The sequence below is a fragment of the Podarcis filfolensis genome, assembly GCF_964270895.1.
Source record: "Podarcis filfolensis genome assembly, chromosome: 6".
In the NCBI taxonomy this organism is placed as follows: domain Eukaryota; kingdom Metazoa; phylum Chordata; class Lepidosauria; order Squamata; family Lacertidae; genus Podarcis; species Podarcis filfolensis.
The window spans coordinates 25,060,301-25,074,197 of record NC_139609.1 but is presented as its reverse complement, the minus strand read 5'-3'; the positions used below and the strand labels follow the sequence as shown (position 1 = coordinate 25,074,197).

The following is a 13,897-nucleotide window of genomic DNA, read 5'->3' as shown; positions in this document are numbered from 1 at the left end:
TCTCCACACAGCCTTAAATCCACAGCTTAAGTCCTTAGTTTCTGACTCATTAGGGGAGGGGATTCTTGTTAAATCACATAAGAAAAAGGAAGGCAGGTTTTTTCCCCCCTCCCCCCTCAGTCATACCGTATCTTGACATATCTTCTCATATTTTATTCTTGTCTTGTTATCAGAGATCTCTTCTGTCAGCAGTCTTTACTCCCCTTTTTCCTTGAAGCATGTGCAATTTATCTCGTCCAAATTGTTTCTTTTGAATATGCTTGCAACTAGCGGCACGAATCAGGGACGGCGTCCAGGAGTGCCGGAATCCCACAGGAGGGCTTTGTGCCTAGTGCCCCCACCCCCACAAATTCGGGGGTGGTATAGGGCACAGCAGGCAAGGGCCGTCCCCCCCACAATCCTGGGGGGGTTAAGGAGGCTAATTACCCCATCATAGCCTCCAAATTACCTCGTGTGGGTCGGAGAGATGTTATTGTCAGCCATCTTCCGATGCGCCACCTAGTGGCCCCCCTAAAGAAAAACACCTTTTGCTGCATACACGTTTGTCCCCTGCTCACAGTCCAGCTTTCTTGAATTGCAACTATAGTTTTAAAACCTTTCTAATACCAACACACACACTAAATAGATTGGCCCTGACCTCTCAAGTTATGCCAGCTGGGCGAGGGATATGATTTTCACTACATCCTCTACACCAGGATAACTCAAAAGTAATAGTTATGACAGTGCAGTGTCATCATTGTGCCATCATAACTTTAAGTCAGCCAGCTACACGGTTGTAACTGTGACAGCATAAGGGAGGGAAAGGAAGGGAGTTGAAGAGGAGTGCCCAGGTAAGTAAGAACTAGGGTTGCCATGTGTCCTCTTTTTCCCAGAACACGCCTTCTTTTCCGGGGGTAAAATTTGAGACAAATTGCATTTATTTGCTTTGAATGGCCGCCATAGCGTCCTCTCTTTTGCTTTTCAAAATATGGCAACCCTAGTTGGAAACTTATCCTTCTCCAGGGCTAGGTCCAGTCTCCCCACAATACTGATGTGAATTAACGGCAGCAAAATACACACACAAAAAGAAGAATTCAAGGTAGTGATGGCCAAACTTGCTGTTTGGGGACTACAACTCCCATCATTCCTAGCTAACAGGACCAATGGTTAGGGATGATGGGAACTGTAGTCCCAAAACAGCTGGAGGGCCAAGTTTGGCCATCAATGATTCAAGGCAACAAACCCCAAAGCCACAGAAGACAAAATACTAGCTAAGTAGCCAATCACAAGACTTTCCCAGGAACATAAACTAGGAGAGAAGCAGAGCTCACAAACCAAGACCTACAGCCTACAGCCACATCACTCTGTCCCCATGTAGTTTGGACAAGGAAAATACAAGTGGAATTCCCCAAATGCCATTGGTGACCACCTCACACTCGTAACTCATTTTTCCTTGCAGAATATGAAACAAGGCACACTGAGTAAAACGAAGAGAAGTGAGACACATTGTTCGACTCATTGTTCGAAATTCCCCAAGTGCCAGGCACGTTTTACTACTGGCACAGGTCCAATTGTGACCACGTGGCGATTACTGGACACCAGGTTGGCGACCATGGTTTAAAAAACCTCTGCCTTAGTCCATTGTTAATACCATTTTCAATTTCCACTGTGTGTTTTTCCTCCTCCTTGCATGCTAGGACAAGTGAACTGCTGTAAGAGCAAGCGATGTTGTTGAGATCATAGAATCATAGAACTGTAGTGTTGGAAGGGACCCCAAGGGTCAGCGAGTCCAACTCTCTGGTGAGTAGACATTCCGTTGTGGCGACCGTAACCTAGGTTTAAGGTGCCATTTGGTGTCTAACTTATATATCCGAGTTTCTAAGCTTATTTGTTCTAGAGGTACAGAGTGTTAACTACATTTCATACAGCTAAATGTTGTCCTGCATGAACCGAAAGTGCATCCTAGGATACACCCAACACTCTCAAGTGGTTGTAAATTACAGGGTAAGATCAATAGTGATGTGAAGGAACCTCCAGTACTGATCTTATTGGTGAAGCTTAATAAACCTCCAGAAAAGCCCAAGGTTCCCTATAACACTTTGAAAATCCCTGGTGCAGATTAAAAGCCCTTCATAAGAACCAGCCTTAGACCTATAAAAAACAGAGTCTATAACTTGGAAGAGTATCTATGCTTTACATTAAATATGTTTAACAGACATGGTTTGTGCAGCCTAGCAAAACAGTGTTGTATTAATTAGCCATAACCCCAAGAGACTAGATCACAACCCTGTAGACAATTTCTAATTTCAGCAGGAAATCAAATGAGGTTCTTTGGGGGGGCAATTTACAGACCTTATTAAGAAACAATTTCCAAAGAGTGTTGACAAATGAGATAATGTTTTTTCAAGGTGCATTGATTTAATCTGCTAGGCAAAGCAAACAAAATCTGGAACACACATGATTGTGTTTAGCTTGTGTTCAAAGTATATGATTCAAAACCATAAAACAAAGTTTGGAGCACATATCCTTATATGGGACGTATGCTTATCAATTCTGTGCTAAGAGCACCACTTTTTAGCTATCTCTGTTTTTACCATTTTGCCAATTCCCCATGCAAACCTGATGGCAAGACTGAACTGAAAATAATTAATAGATCTAGCATGAATTGTCACTGAGTGGATCCAGACTGCTTTTTAAAACTAAGGGCTGATTTAGTAATTATAAAGTCATGGTCTATCCAACTATAATCAGTAGCAAAATTCTTAATGTCACCAATATTCTCCCTAAGCTAATGGCTTCCTGTTGATCCATAAAACCAGAAGCTGAAATATATGTACAGAAGCAGCCTTCTGTACATTTTTTCACTTCTGAATTGTTTCTCCCAAATGCAAAATGATGTTATACAGGCAGTTTATTTTGTTAGTGCCCTGTGCACCTTTACTGTGAACCAGTTCTGTTTCTTTGAACAAATGCTTATTTCCAATCCTATTGAGCAACACTACACCAATAACATTAGACATGTACCATTTTTAAACTATAGACTACAGTAATACCTTTAAATATTATTAACACTTAGAACCTCTAGTAAGCACAGATTTTTAAGTACCATATTTTTCGCCCTATAGGACGCACTTTTTCCCCTCCAAAAATGAAGGGGAAATGTGTGTGCGTCCTATGGGGTGAATACAGGCTTTCACTGAAGCCTGGAGAGCGAGAGGGGTCGGTGCGCACCGACCCCTCTCGCTCTCCAGCCTTCAGGAAGCTCTGCGCAACCCTAGGAAGCCCGGCACGAAGCCGCGCCAGGTTCCCGAAGGTTGCGCAGGGCTGCCTGCACTCCCGGGCTTGGCGCAGCTCTGCGCAACCCTCCGGAGCCCGGTGCGAAGCCGCGCCGGGCTCCCGAAGGTTGCGCAGAGCTGCCTGCATTCCGAAGCCTGGGGCGCACTGAAGAGCGCGCCTGGGCTTCGCGCAGCTCTACGCAAGCCTGGGGAGACCGGCGCGGCTCCCTAGGCTTGCGGATAGCAGGCTGTTCTGGGGGCTGGGGTCGGGGGAAGCTCAGGTTTCCCCCGCACCAGCCCCGTGCCTGGGGGGGAAATAATTTTTTTTTCTTTATTTCCCCCCAAAAAAACTAGGTGCGTCCTATGGGGCGGTGCGTCCTATGGGGTGAAAAATAGGGTATCTACCAAAAGCAGCCATATTTTTGTTCCAGAGTGCTTATGAATGAACTGTTACACTGTAACCCTATGCATAATTAGGATGCAGTCGTATATATACTTACCTGAGTGCATGTCCTATTGAATTTACTGAGGCTTACTTCTGAGTAGATATGTATAGGATTGCACTTAAGTTTCAAAAAGAGTCTAGTAGTGGTGGACAAATTTACTTCCAAATAAATATGAGTAGGATTAGGCTGTAAAAGTTACACAAAAATCAAAGGCAATGTTAAACCTATACCTAATATTTCAACTCCCTATCATCGTACAATTATTTTGAGCTACTTTCATGCAACCCGAACAGCTAACAATTGGCCAAGCCTTGCTAATAAGTTTTTACAAAACAGCCATCTAGCTGAACATTTGAGCATGCATTTCATCACCATAATGTAACTCAAGAAACAGGTCTTGGCAACAAGGAACCACAACACGTATCTTCTAAGACTGAAACAGCTCAATACAGAGATATAAATCTGATTCTGGACAGTACATTTTCACCAACTGGCAAGGCCTCATAATTGTCATTCAGTATTAGGTGGGTAAAGGTTGTCACTCCTGACTTATGTACTGAAATAGTCCATGGCCATTCTCCTATAAATGACTTCTGGACCTCTCAACATGCACTTCCTCTGGGGCAACAAAACACAAAAGATAATAGGAAATTGTCAAACTCAGCCATTTCAAAATACCGTTTCAAGTTTTGCCACTGCTTTTCGTAGTAATAGATACAACATCTCTCATACACACATCTTCTATACCGACCCTAATTCAATGATAATCAGTAATCAGGTGTTTCCATCCCAAGGTCCTTGCATAGATTATATATACATAAACTGTTAAGTGTATACATAAACTGAGAATGAATCCTGGTAAGGCAGAACTATGCTATGAGTAGGTGGTAAACAACCTGTTTTAGACAGGACTGCACTACCTGTGAAAGAGCAGGTTCATAGTCTGGGGATACTCCTAGAAACAGGATTGCCACTTGATGCCCAGAAAGCATGAGTGGCATTAAGTTATTTCCTGCCCAGCTACTCCTGGTTCACCAGCTGTGGCCATTTCTCAACTGACACAACTTCACCAAAGTAACCTACCCTCTGATCATCTCCAGTTTCGTTTATTATCCTGTGATCTACATGGGGCTACTCTTGAAGACTGTTCAGAAGCTACAACTAGTACAGAATGTGGCAGCCCAAGAGCCAAGTGGGGTGGCTTATTGTAACCATACAACAGTAGTTTTATGAGAGTAGTACTGGTTGCTACTGCTGCTATGCCCAACTCAAGGTGTTGCTGTTGACATATCAAAACCCTGAACAAAATACTTGAAGGAACACCTGTCCCAGTATCAACCTGCCTGGGCCCAGAGATCTGTAGGAACGATACTTCCGGGGGCCCATCATAGTTGATATATCATGACTCCTTCTCTGTGGTGGCACCCCAGTGATGGAACTCCCTTCCCATCCAAAATGCTACTATACACTTTTTAATGGCAATTGAAGCTGTATCTCTTCACCAAAGTTTCTGGTGTGGTCAATCAGTGTTGCCCTTTAATAAGGGGAGGGGAGGACTGCTTTCTACTATTTTTTGTGTAAATCGCCCTGAAATACTGCCTAGCCACTGCAATATAGAAATTTGTTGAAATAAAAAAAAATAACAAGTCTTACTCATGGACGTTAGAACTTGAATTCCAAATCTCCCTTAGAACGCAACTGGTTGGTCCAAAACTGCTAAGGCCCTCCGAGATACCACAGCTTTTAAGAAAAAGGCAACCAAATAAGCTATGACCAAACCAAAGACATCAATGCAAACTGATAACGGCATCAAGAGAAGCAATATCCTGTGGATAAAATTACAAGAGCGAAAAGTTCAAAGGACAAGAAAAAATTCCATGACACGCTGCCCAGTCAAATGGAAGTACCCTACCAAACAGGTTTCAAAGAAAATAGGAAACTACCCAAATATCATTTCTTTGCACCATCACCTCCTCTCCAAACATAATTATGCCTCATGCAAAGGAATTAAATAAAGGCATTCATCCCAACAGCTCCAATCCAAAACTGTCCATATTCAAAAGACATTTTGCCTTATAATCACTGCATTCATTTTTGTTTACATTATCTCCTAGCACCTGCTTATCGTCAGCATTTCAGGTTCCCAAAGATGCCTTAATTATGGGGAACTCCATATGTACTGCGGATTAGAAGCAATATAATTCCTGAAGAAATTCACATATATTTTAAACCTTAAAGCAGCCTATGCGCACACTTCCCTGAGAGTAAGCCCCAGTAGGAATTATTCCTAAGTAACCATATATAGACATAGATAGCTGTACTGGACTTTTACATAAGAAGAGCAAAGGAGAATGATATTAACAAAGAAACAGAAATAGAAGGGTCCCCCCCCTCGAATTGATTCAAACAAATATAAAACTAGTAAGAGATTAGCATCAAAAGACCCATGTGGAATTAGTATATAGAAAGCAGCAAGGCAATACTCAATCATGGCAGCAGTGATAGAAAATATTTTCTCACTTGGAAAACTGAAACTTGAAGGCAGCACTTCAGTAACAGGCTTGACACAGAAACGTAAATAGGCTACAATAATACTAGTGTGGCTTGACTGACCAGACACTAAGTATTCTACAGCTCCACTAAATTATACCACATAATAGATAAGGATTTAAATACTACCTTTGAGAACTATGGCATTCTCTCGAGGCAGTTCAAAATAACACTCATAATAAAGATTCAAAAATAAAATGCATAGTAATAACCACATAAACACCAGAAATAAAATGACAGCAAAGATTAAAATTACAAGGGCATTATGAATCAGTAACAAATTGGTGTAAACAACCAGATTATTAAAGGGTACAGTGGTACCTCGGGTTAAGAACTTAATTCGTTCTGGAGGTCTGTTCTTAACCTGAAACTGTTCTTAACCTGAGGTACCACTTTAGCGGGGCCTCCCGCTGCCGCTGCCTTGTGATTTCTGTTCTCATCCTGAAGCAAAGTTCTTAACCCGGGGTACTATTTCTGGGTTAGCGGAGTCTGTAACCTGAAGCGTCAGTAACCCGAGGTACCACTGTACTTAAAAGCAGGTAATGAGGGAAACAGAAACAGTTCCTGTGGAGCCACAAGGCTTGACAACCTGACAAATCTTACGGGAAAATCCAAGAGCAGGGCCTCCACAGCCAATCTTAAAGGCTGCTGCAGATAGTCCCTTAAATAACCTGACCCCAAGCTGTTTAGGCTTTTAAAAAGGTAACATCTAGCATTTGAAATTGAGCTTGGAAGTGCATTAGGAGCCAGTGCAGCTGGTGCAGGATTGGTGTTGCAGGCTCTTATCACATGGCCTTCACACCTCTTGTCACACTCTCAAGGTATGCACCTGGCTCTTCAAAAGAAGTGCAACCCAATACAACACCAGTGACACACACCTTCACCCAGATCACATTTCTCCACCCACGTTACACCTGTCTTATCTGATCTAAATGCCAGCTTGTTTGCCCTCAGCCATCTCATGCTACCTCCAGACACTGTTCAAGACTTCCGCAGCTTCTCTGGGACAAGCAGGTGATGACACAGCAGCCTTTGGCACAAACTTGGGAAGCAGTAAACAGTAGTTTGAGCAACACCAGCAGGAAGTGGGAGAATGTGCCTTCTCTCATTTTTAGCGTGTAGTGTAGTAGTCTTAGTGCTGGATGAAGAGCAGTGAGGGCTGAGGTTCAAATCCCCATTAAGTGAGGAGCAGGCTGAATGACCTCAGGCCACCCATCAACTCTCAACCCTAAGCTACTTTACACTGCAAGTACAAAATGTGAGTGAGGAGAACCAGGAGCTCTTCAGAGGAAAGGCATGATATAAACAAGTTCAAATCTCTGGATCAGTTCTGTCAACGGCTTCATTGGACGCTGAAAAGCACAGGAAATAAGATGGAATCCTGAAGCAGCCAAAAGGCAACAGGGTGGAGCAGGTGTCTCTCAGCCCTACTTTCTGGGCTTCCCCTTCTAGAAATGGCTCCCAATTCCAGAAGGAAACCATTGCCAATGGAATCCAAGGCTATTGAGCGATCCAGGAGAACTAACAGCATTGCGTGAAAACCTGGTCCGTTCCTAGCATCATCCACCAGTGTGACGAGGCTGTTTCTGTCCCCGTATCAGGTCAGAAATGTGTCTGGAATGGATCCAAGTAATCAACATTATCCGCTACTACTTGGAGTGCCCAGGAAGCGGTGTCCCCCTGATGTAAATAAATCTGTGCGGTACTTAAAAGCATTGAAGTCTAAAAGTGTAAGAAGTCTGGGCCGAATCTTTGCTGCATTGTTTCAAAGCGGACAGGCCACTTTCACAGCAGGGAAACAGCAGCACAGCCTAAGCTACAGTTAACACTCAATTTGTGGCTGGTACCTGGGCCCTCTCTGTTTACAGGGGTGCCAACTTTAATAAAATATGGGGGAGTGGCAAGTAGGCCCCACCACACACAACTGATGGCATGACACGGCACACATACACACCATTTGAATGGCAATGCCCATCACCTTTTTTGAGGGGGCAGCCCCCTCAAATATTTTATTGGGGCTGCAGAAGGGACCTTGTCCCCTAAGCGCTGGCTCCTATGCGTCAGTTATCTTTGTGCTTATTAATTCAGCCAGATTCCTGGTCCTGCCCTTTTCTCATTTCTTCTCCAGCAGCGCCCCATTTTCAGTTCCCAGAAGAGGGGGGAAACTAAAGTCAGGCATGGTGCTGGGAATAGGAAAAGGGGGGCCTGAAGAAGCCGGATCTCCTTGCAGACTCCCCGCTCCCCCACCCACCCCAAGACTCCCTCACCTTTTCACCCGCGCGCCCCCGATCCAGCAATTGCAGGTTCTCCTCCTTCCCTTAGCCACGCAACGCACTGGGGAGCGGGGCGGTGTGTATGTGTGTCGTGCGCGGAAAGGAAAGGTTGCTACGGCATTTCACCTCCCTCTCCGGCGGCGCTGCGCGACTGGCGCGCATCCTCACCTGCGCCCCGAAAGCTCCCCTCTGCCTTTAATAAGCCCTACAGCACTCGCCCAGAAGCGCGCGCCGCGCACCAGTGTCTGCAGCCGCGCCGAGAGAAAGGCGGCATCCCCGGACACGCCGCGCAAGGGGCCTACGCGCCCGACACACGACCCGGTGCCCAGACCCCTCTTCTCCCGTTTGTAGATGGGAGAAGCATTCCCCCTCCCCCGCTGCTCACCTGAAGTCTCACCGCGGCCGGCCGGGCGGCCCTGCCATCCCTCCTGGCGGGTCCCTGCGGCGGGGGAAAAGCCCCTCACACGCCCACGCGGCGCGGCTTCTCCGGCGGAAACGGCCTCCTCCTCCGCTGCTGCTGCTGCTGCTGCTGCTACTGCGGCAGCCGCGACAGGCGCCCACTGCGGGATCGCGTTACGCCGGCCTCAGCCTTAAAGGGGCCGCCGAACCGCCGCCGCCTCGACGTTCCCAGTTGCCGCAGGGCGGGAAGGGGGAAGCCGGCCAGCCAGCCGCTCTCACCGCCGCCCCCTGGCCGCCCGCGGCGAGAAGCAAGAAGCAAGCCCGCCTCGCCGGCCGGCCGGCCGGCTCCAAAAGGCACTTGCTTGCGGGTTGTTGATGTGGGAAGCACCCCCCCCCCTTTGGAGACGGGGCAGGAGGCGGGAGTTGGAGACGGACTCAGAAAAATCCACACACACACACCCCGCCGCCGCCCAAATATTTCATCTTATGGATTGACCGGGAGGGCCTGGAGATTTCTCACAGGTATTATAAAGAAGGCGACCCTTTTGCTTCCCTCTCCCCATACTGTCGAGGATGCGTGCGCCCCAACCCCAAATTTCACTGCTTGTTTCCCACCCTTACAAAAAACCTTATCGCCCCTGTTGTTTGAGAGCCAGCTGGGATTCATAGGCGGGGTTTTATGCCCATTTGGCAAAGCCAATTTGTCACCACATTTTAGATTCCCATATTTCCTCCACAAGGCTGTGTGCATCAGGGGTGGCTAATGTGGTACCCTTCAGATTTTGCTGGACTACAACTCCCATCATCCCGACCATCTGGAGCTGATGGGAGTTGTATTCCAGCACTGGCGGAAGGGCATCACATCACCCACCCCTGAAGTATATGGTATTCCCTTCAACCACCTGCCATTTTATCTTCACAACAATCTGGTGAGGTAGCTTAGGCTGAGAACTCTCAGCCTCACTAGTCCTAGTCTGATAGAAATAATAATAATAATAATAATAATAATAATAATAATAAATTATTATTATTATTATTATTATTAATAATAATAATAATTAAAAATTAATGTTTGTACCCTGCCCATCTAACTGGTTTGACTCAGCCACTCTGGGCGGCTTCCAACATATAATAAAACATTACACATTAAAAGGCTTCCCCATACAGAGCTGCCTTCAGATGTCATCTAAAGGTTATATACCGTATTGGCCAGAATATAAGCCTCACTTTTTTTCCAAATTCCAACCGTGAAAAGTTAAAGTGTGGCTTAAATTCGCATCTTTACAAAAATTGGCTTTTATGATATCGCTGCTGAAACAATACATTCGGTAAAATGGACGGGGATGGTGATAGTTGTAGTCAAACAACATCTGGAAGGCCACAAGTTCCCATACCTAAACTAAAGTCACTTCCACACCACACATTTAAAGCACACTTATTCCATTTTTAAGAGTCATGGCTTCCCTACCATCACCAAGAATCTTGGGAATTATAGATTGTTAAGGGAACTAAGTTGTTCGGAGACCCTGAAGCTACATTTCCCAGGATGCTTTAGTGAGGAGGGGAGCCATGAATAAGAGTGGTTTTAATGTATGGTGTGGATTTGGCCAAAAGAACTGGTTGCCAACTGGTAGGTTGGAAGCCTTACCTGCAGTACATCTCATACAAATATATGGTCAAAATTAATTGGCTCCGGAATCAGGGGCACATTTAGAAATCTGAGAAACTGTCATAGGCACCACCAATAAATGGCTGTTGGGGGGGGTTGCCTAGTAACAAAACGGCTGCCAAGGAGACCTGCCTTGTCACAAATAACTTCCCAAGAAACTAAGTGCAAGACAAAATTATGAATTGAATCCCAATCCCAAGCCACATATTTGCTATGCAAAAGACAACAAAACAAAAGGAAAAGTGATGATGCTCAGAGAACGAGATCCAGTCCAAAAACCATACAAACTCCATCACAAAAGAAATGTACAGGAATAACTCAACCACACACTCCCTCAAAACCACACCAGAAACACAAAATCCAGCCACCAACAATGCCCCCCTTGCAAAAGAGAGGCAAATTCCACCACAGAAAATTACAAATAACAGGCAAAATCCACCCCAAAATGCTAGCCACACAGAAAGAAAGAAGCAAAACACCCCCAAGAGGCAAAACAGGCATTACACAAACAAGTATGTGTGTGCATGCACATATCAAAAAGCAAGCAGACACCTCCCACCAAAGAGACAAAACACTCCTTCCGTTGCTTACCAAGCAGCAATAGAGTCTCCTTTCCTTTTAAATAAATAAATTGGCAAGCAGGTGGATAGTTAGGCATTAGCATCCACCTACCCTGCTCTCTTTGCCTTTGCTGAGAAAAGGCATTCTGAAGAAGGGAAGTGGGTGAGGTGGCTGGAAGCCCGTACTTAGTTTTCCAGCCAATGCAGCAGCACCACCAAGAAGAAAAACTTGTAAAATTCCAAAACGAATTAAACATTGGGAGAAGAAGGAACTTCAACGGGAACCAAGTAGGGTGTCTGGAACGCCACTGTGCCTGTGGGCACCATGTTGGGAACTCCAGATCTGTGAAATATGTAAAGAATGTTGCTTAGGGCAACTATTTTGGCAATTTTAAAGCTCACTATCTGCTATTTTGTAAGTTTGCTGAGAGGGGAAGATCTATCTCTTTTATTAACATTGATTTGTATCACAACCCTAGGCATCCCTTGCTTGGAATAAATTTCCATTAAGTTCATTTATCTGGATGTGTGTACAGGATTACAGCCTTAATGGCTAGATTCACACACAGAGCTTAACTGCAACTTCTGGTTTAGGGGCTGAAGTGTGTGCTGCGTGTAGCAAACAGCGGAGAAACCAAGATTTTAGCAGAACTGTAATTTGGAGGGTGTATTTGTCTATATTGGCAGGAGCAGGGACCAAGCAACGGGAGTTCACCCCGTAGCTGGGATTTGAACCGCCGACCTTCTGATTGGCAAGCCCTAGGCTCTGTGGTTTAGACCACAGTGCACGTCAAAGTGCAAGTAGATAAATAGGTGGTACCGCTCCGGCAGGAAGGTAAACGGCATTTCCGTGCACTACTCTGGTTCGCCAGAAGCAGCTCACTCATGCTGGCCATGACCCAGAAACTGTATGCTGGCTCCCTCGGCCAGTAAAGCGAGATGAGCGCCGCAACCCCAGAGTCGTCCACGACTGGACCTAACAGTCAGGCATCCCTTTACCTTTTATTTGTCTATATTATTGCCCAAATACAAACAATAGTAATGAAGATCTGAGATCTTGCAGTTTAGGTCTTTTTTTTTTTGTTTTTTTAAAGTAATTTTAATTCAAAATAAATGCAACATGTCTGCATGAAAATAAATGGAGCATAATACCTGTTTATACATCTCTGTCTGTCTATCTATCTACATATATAGGTGTATGTCCATTCCTATCTATCTACATATATAGGTGTATGTCCATTCCTGTAACATATGGAAAATGAACTGTATTGGAATTAGCAGGGCAAGTTTTAAATGTTTATACACTCAAATAACTTAATTCCAAATGAAAACATGGCCTGATCTAGATTTGCTGCTTCCTGCCCTGCCCTGCCCCCGGCAGATACACTACTTTGCACAATCATAGCTGAATACTGTACTGTTAACTATGAGTTACCTTTGTTGAACTGGAGTGACTTTTCATTCCATGCACAACTGCTGTCTCCCCATTCTCTTTTAGAAATAATGCAGCATACAAGATGTTTGCCTTTTGATTCAGACAGGGGCATCTGCCTGCCTTGAATATTCTCAGACTCGAAATGTGTCACTATAGTGAATGAATTTTAATTTGTTTCTAGGTGCATACACATGCACACACACAGACACACATCACAAATCAAATTAATTTTTAAAGAAACAGATAACCTATACTGCCAGCATTACTTTTTCGGTAATGAAAATTGTATAAAATTATTAAATGGAAAGGGTAACCTTGCACAAGAAACTTTGGCAAAACTTCACTGAAACTATCTTTATTCAAGCCTACATCCCATAGCCTTAAGGAGAGTTCAACTCCCTCCCAGGTTTCTGGACACCATGCTAAGATGGCCATCTTCTGGAGAGCTTTTGAGTTGCCCTTAGTATCTAATTTTTATGTTTCTGATTAATGTAGCAATGTTTCTACTGATTAGTTCTTAGGAGGTATTTTGGGTTTTTTAAATGTAACTTTTATATGATTTTATGTTTAATATATCTTATCATCTACCTTGAAGAGTTTGTCTGAATAAAAAAATGGTAGAAGGAAGACAATGCAAACCAAAAATTTATTGATCTGGACTCAATACACCAATCATCTGTATTCTGGCACTCTACACATTCATGAGGTTTGGAATTACATCAATTAGAAAATACATGTGTTGGTAAACACAAAAAACACCCAACATACCAATAAAGAAAACATTTTATCAAGTTAACCTGCTTACATCATCATATACTGTAATTCTTATCAATAACACAGCTCATCGTCTGTACCTATATATATTATATTTACAGTGGAACCTCGGTTGTCGAATGCAATCCATTCCGAAAGACTGTTTAACTTCCGACAACCAAGGCGCAATGGGCTGTCAGCAAGTTTTATGGGAAAAATTGAGAAACACGCCTCGAAAGCTGTTCGACTTCAGAGGCGCGTTTGAAAACGGAAGCAATTCCGGGTTTTCGGCATTTGGCTTCCGAATTGTTGAGTTTCCAAGATGCTCAAAAACCGAGGTTCCACTGTGTGTGTGTGTATAAAATAAAATTTATACACCATGATGTACACCACGATTTACAAAAAGATGGAGAATAAAGTCAAGAAAAATTAAAAACTTAAAACATACAAAAGTATAAATAAGTATTTTTGTACATTTATAAGCACTGTTGTATCTTTATATTTGCTGGTTACTTTGGGGAACCTGGGGTGTATCATACACATATAGTATTATATGTA

The 13,897-nt window shown here is 44.1% G+C and overlaps 1 protein-coding gene across 6 annotated transcripts in view; it reads right to left on the bottom strand.

Moving 5' to 3' along the window:
• Positions 1–13,897, bottom strand: part of LOC310765575 (TLC domain-containing protein 4-B-like) — a 38,869-nt gene that overhangs the window by 23,105 nt on the left and 1,867 nt on the right. The window contains exons 1-2 of one of the 6 annotated variants that reach the window (XM_083620758.1): positions 8,909–9,314; positions 8,229–8,433 (exon numbers count right to left, since the gene is read on the bottom strand). The exons of 1 other annotated variant lie outside the window; for it this stretch is intronic. The gene's annotated coding sequence lies outside the window, so the exon portion shown is untranslated. Of the gene's footprint in view, positions 1–637; positions 727–1,630; positions 1,763–8,228; positions 8,434–8,517; positions 8,695–8,908; positions 9,318–13,897 lie in introns of those variants that run through there. 4 more of the 6 variants (XM_083620755.1, XM_083620760.1, XM_083620757.1 and 1 more) reach the window with 4 other exon arrangements.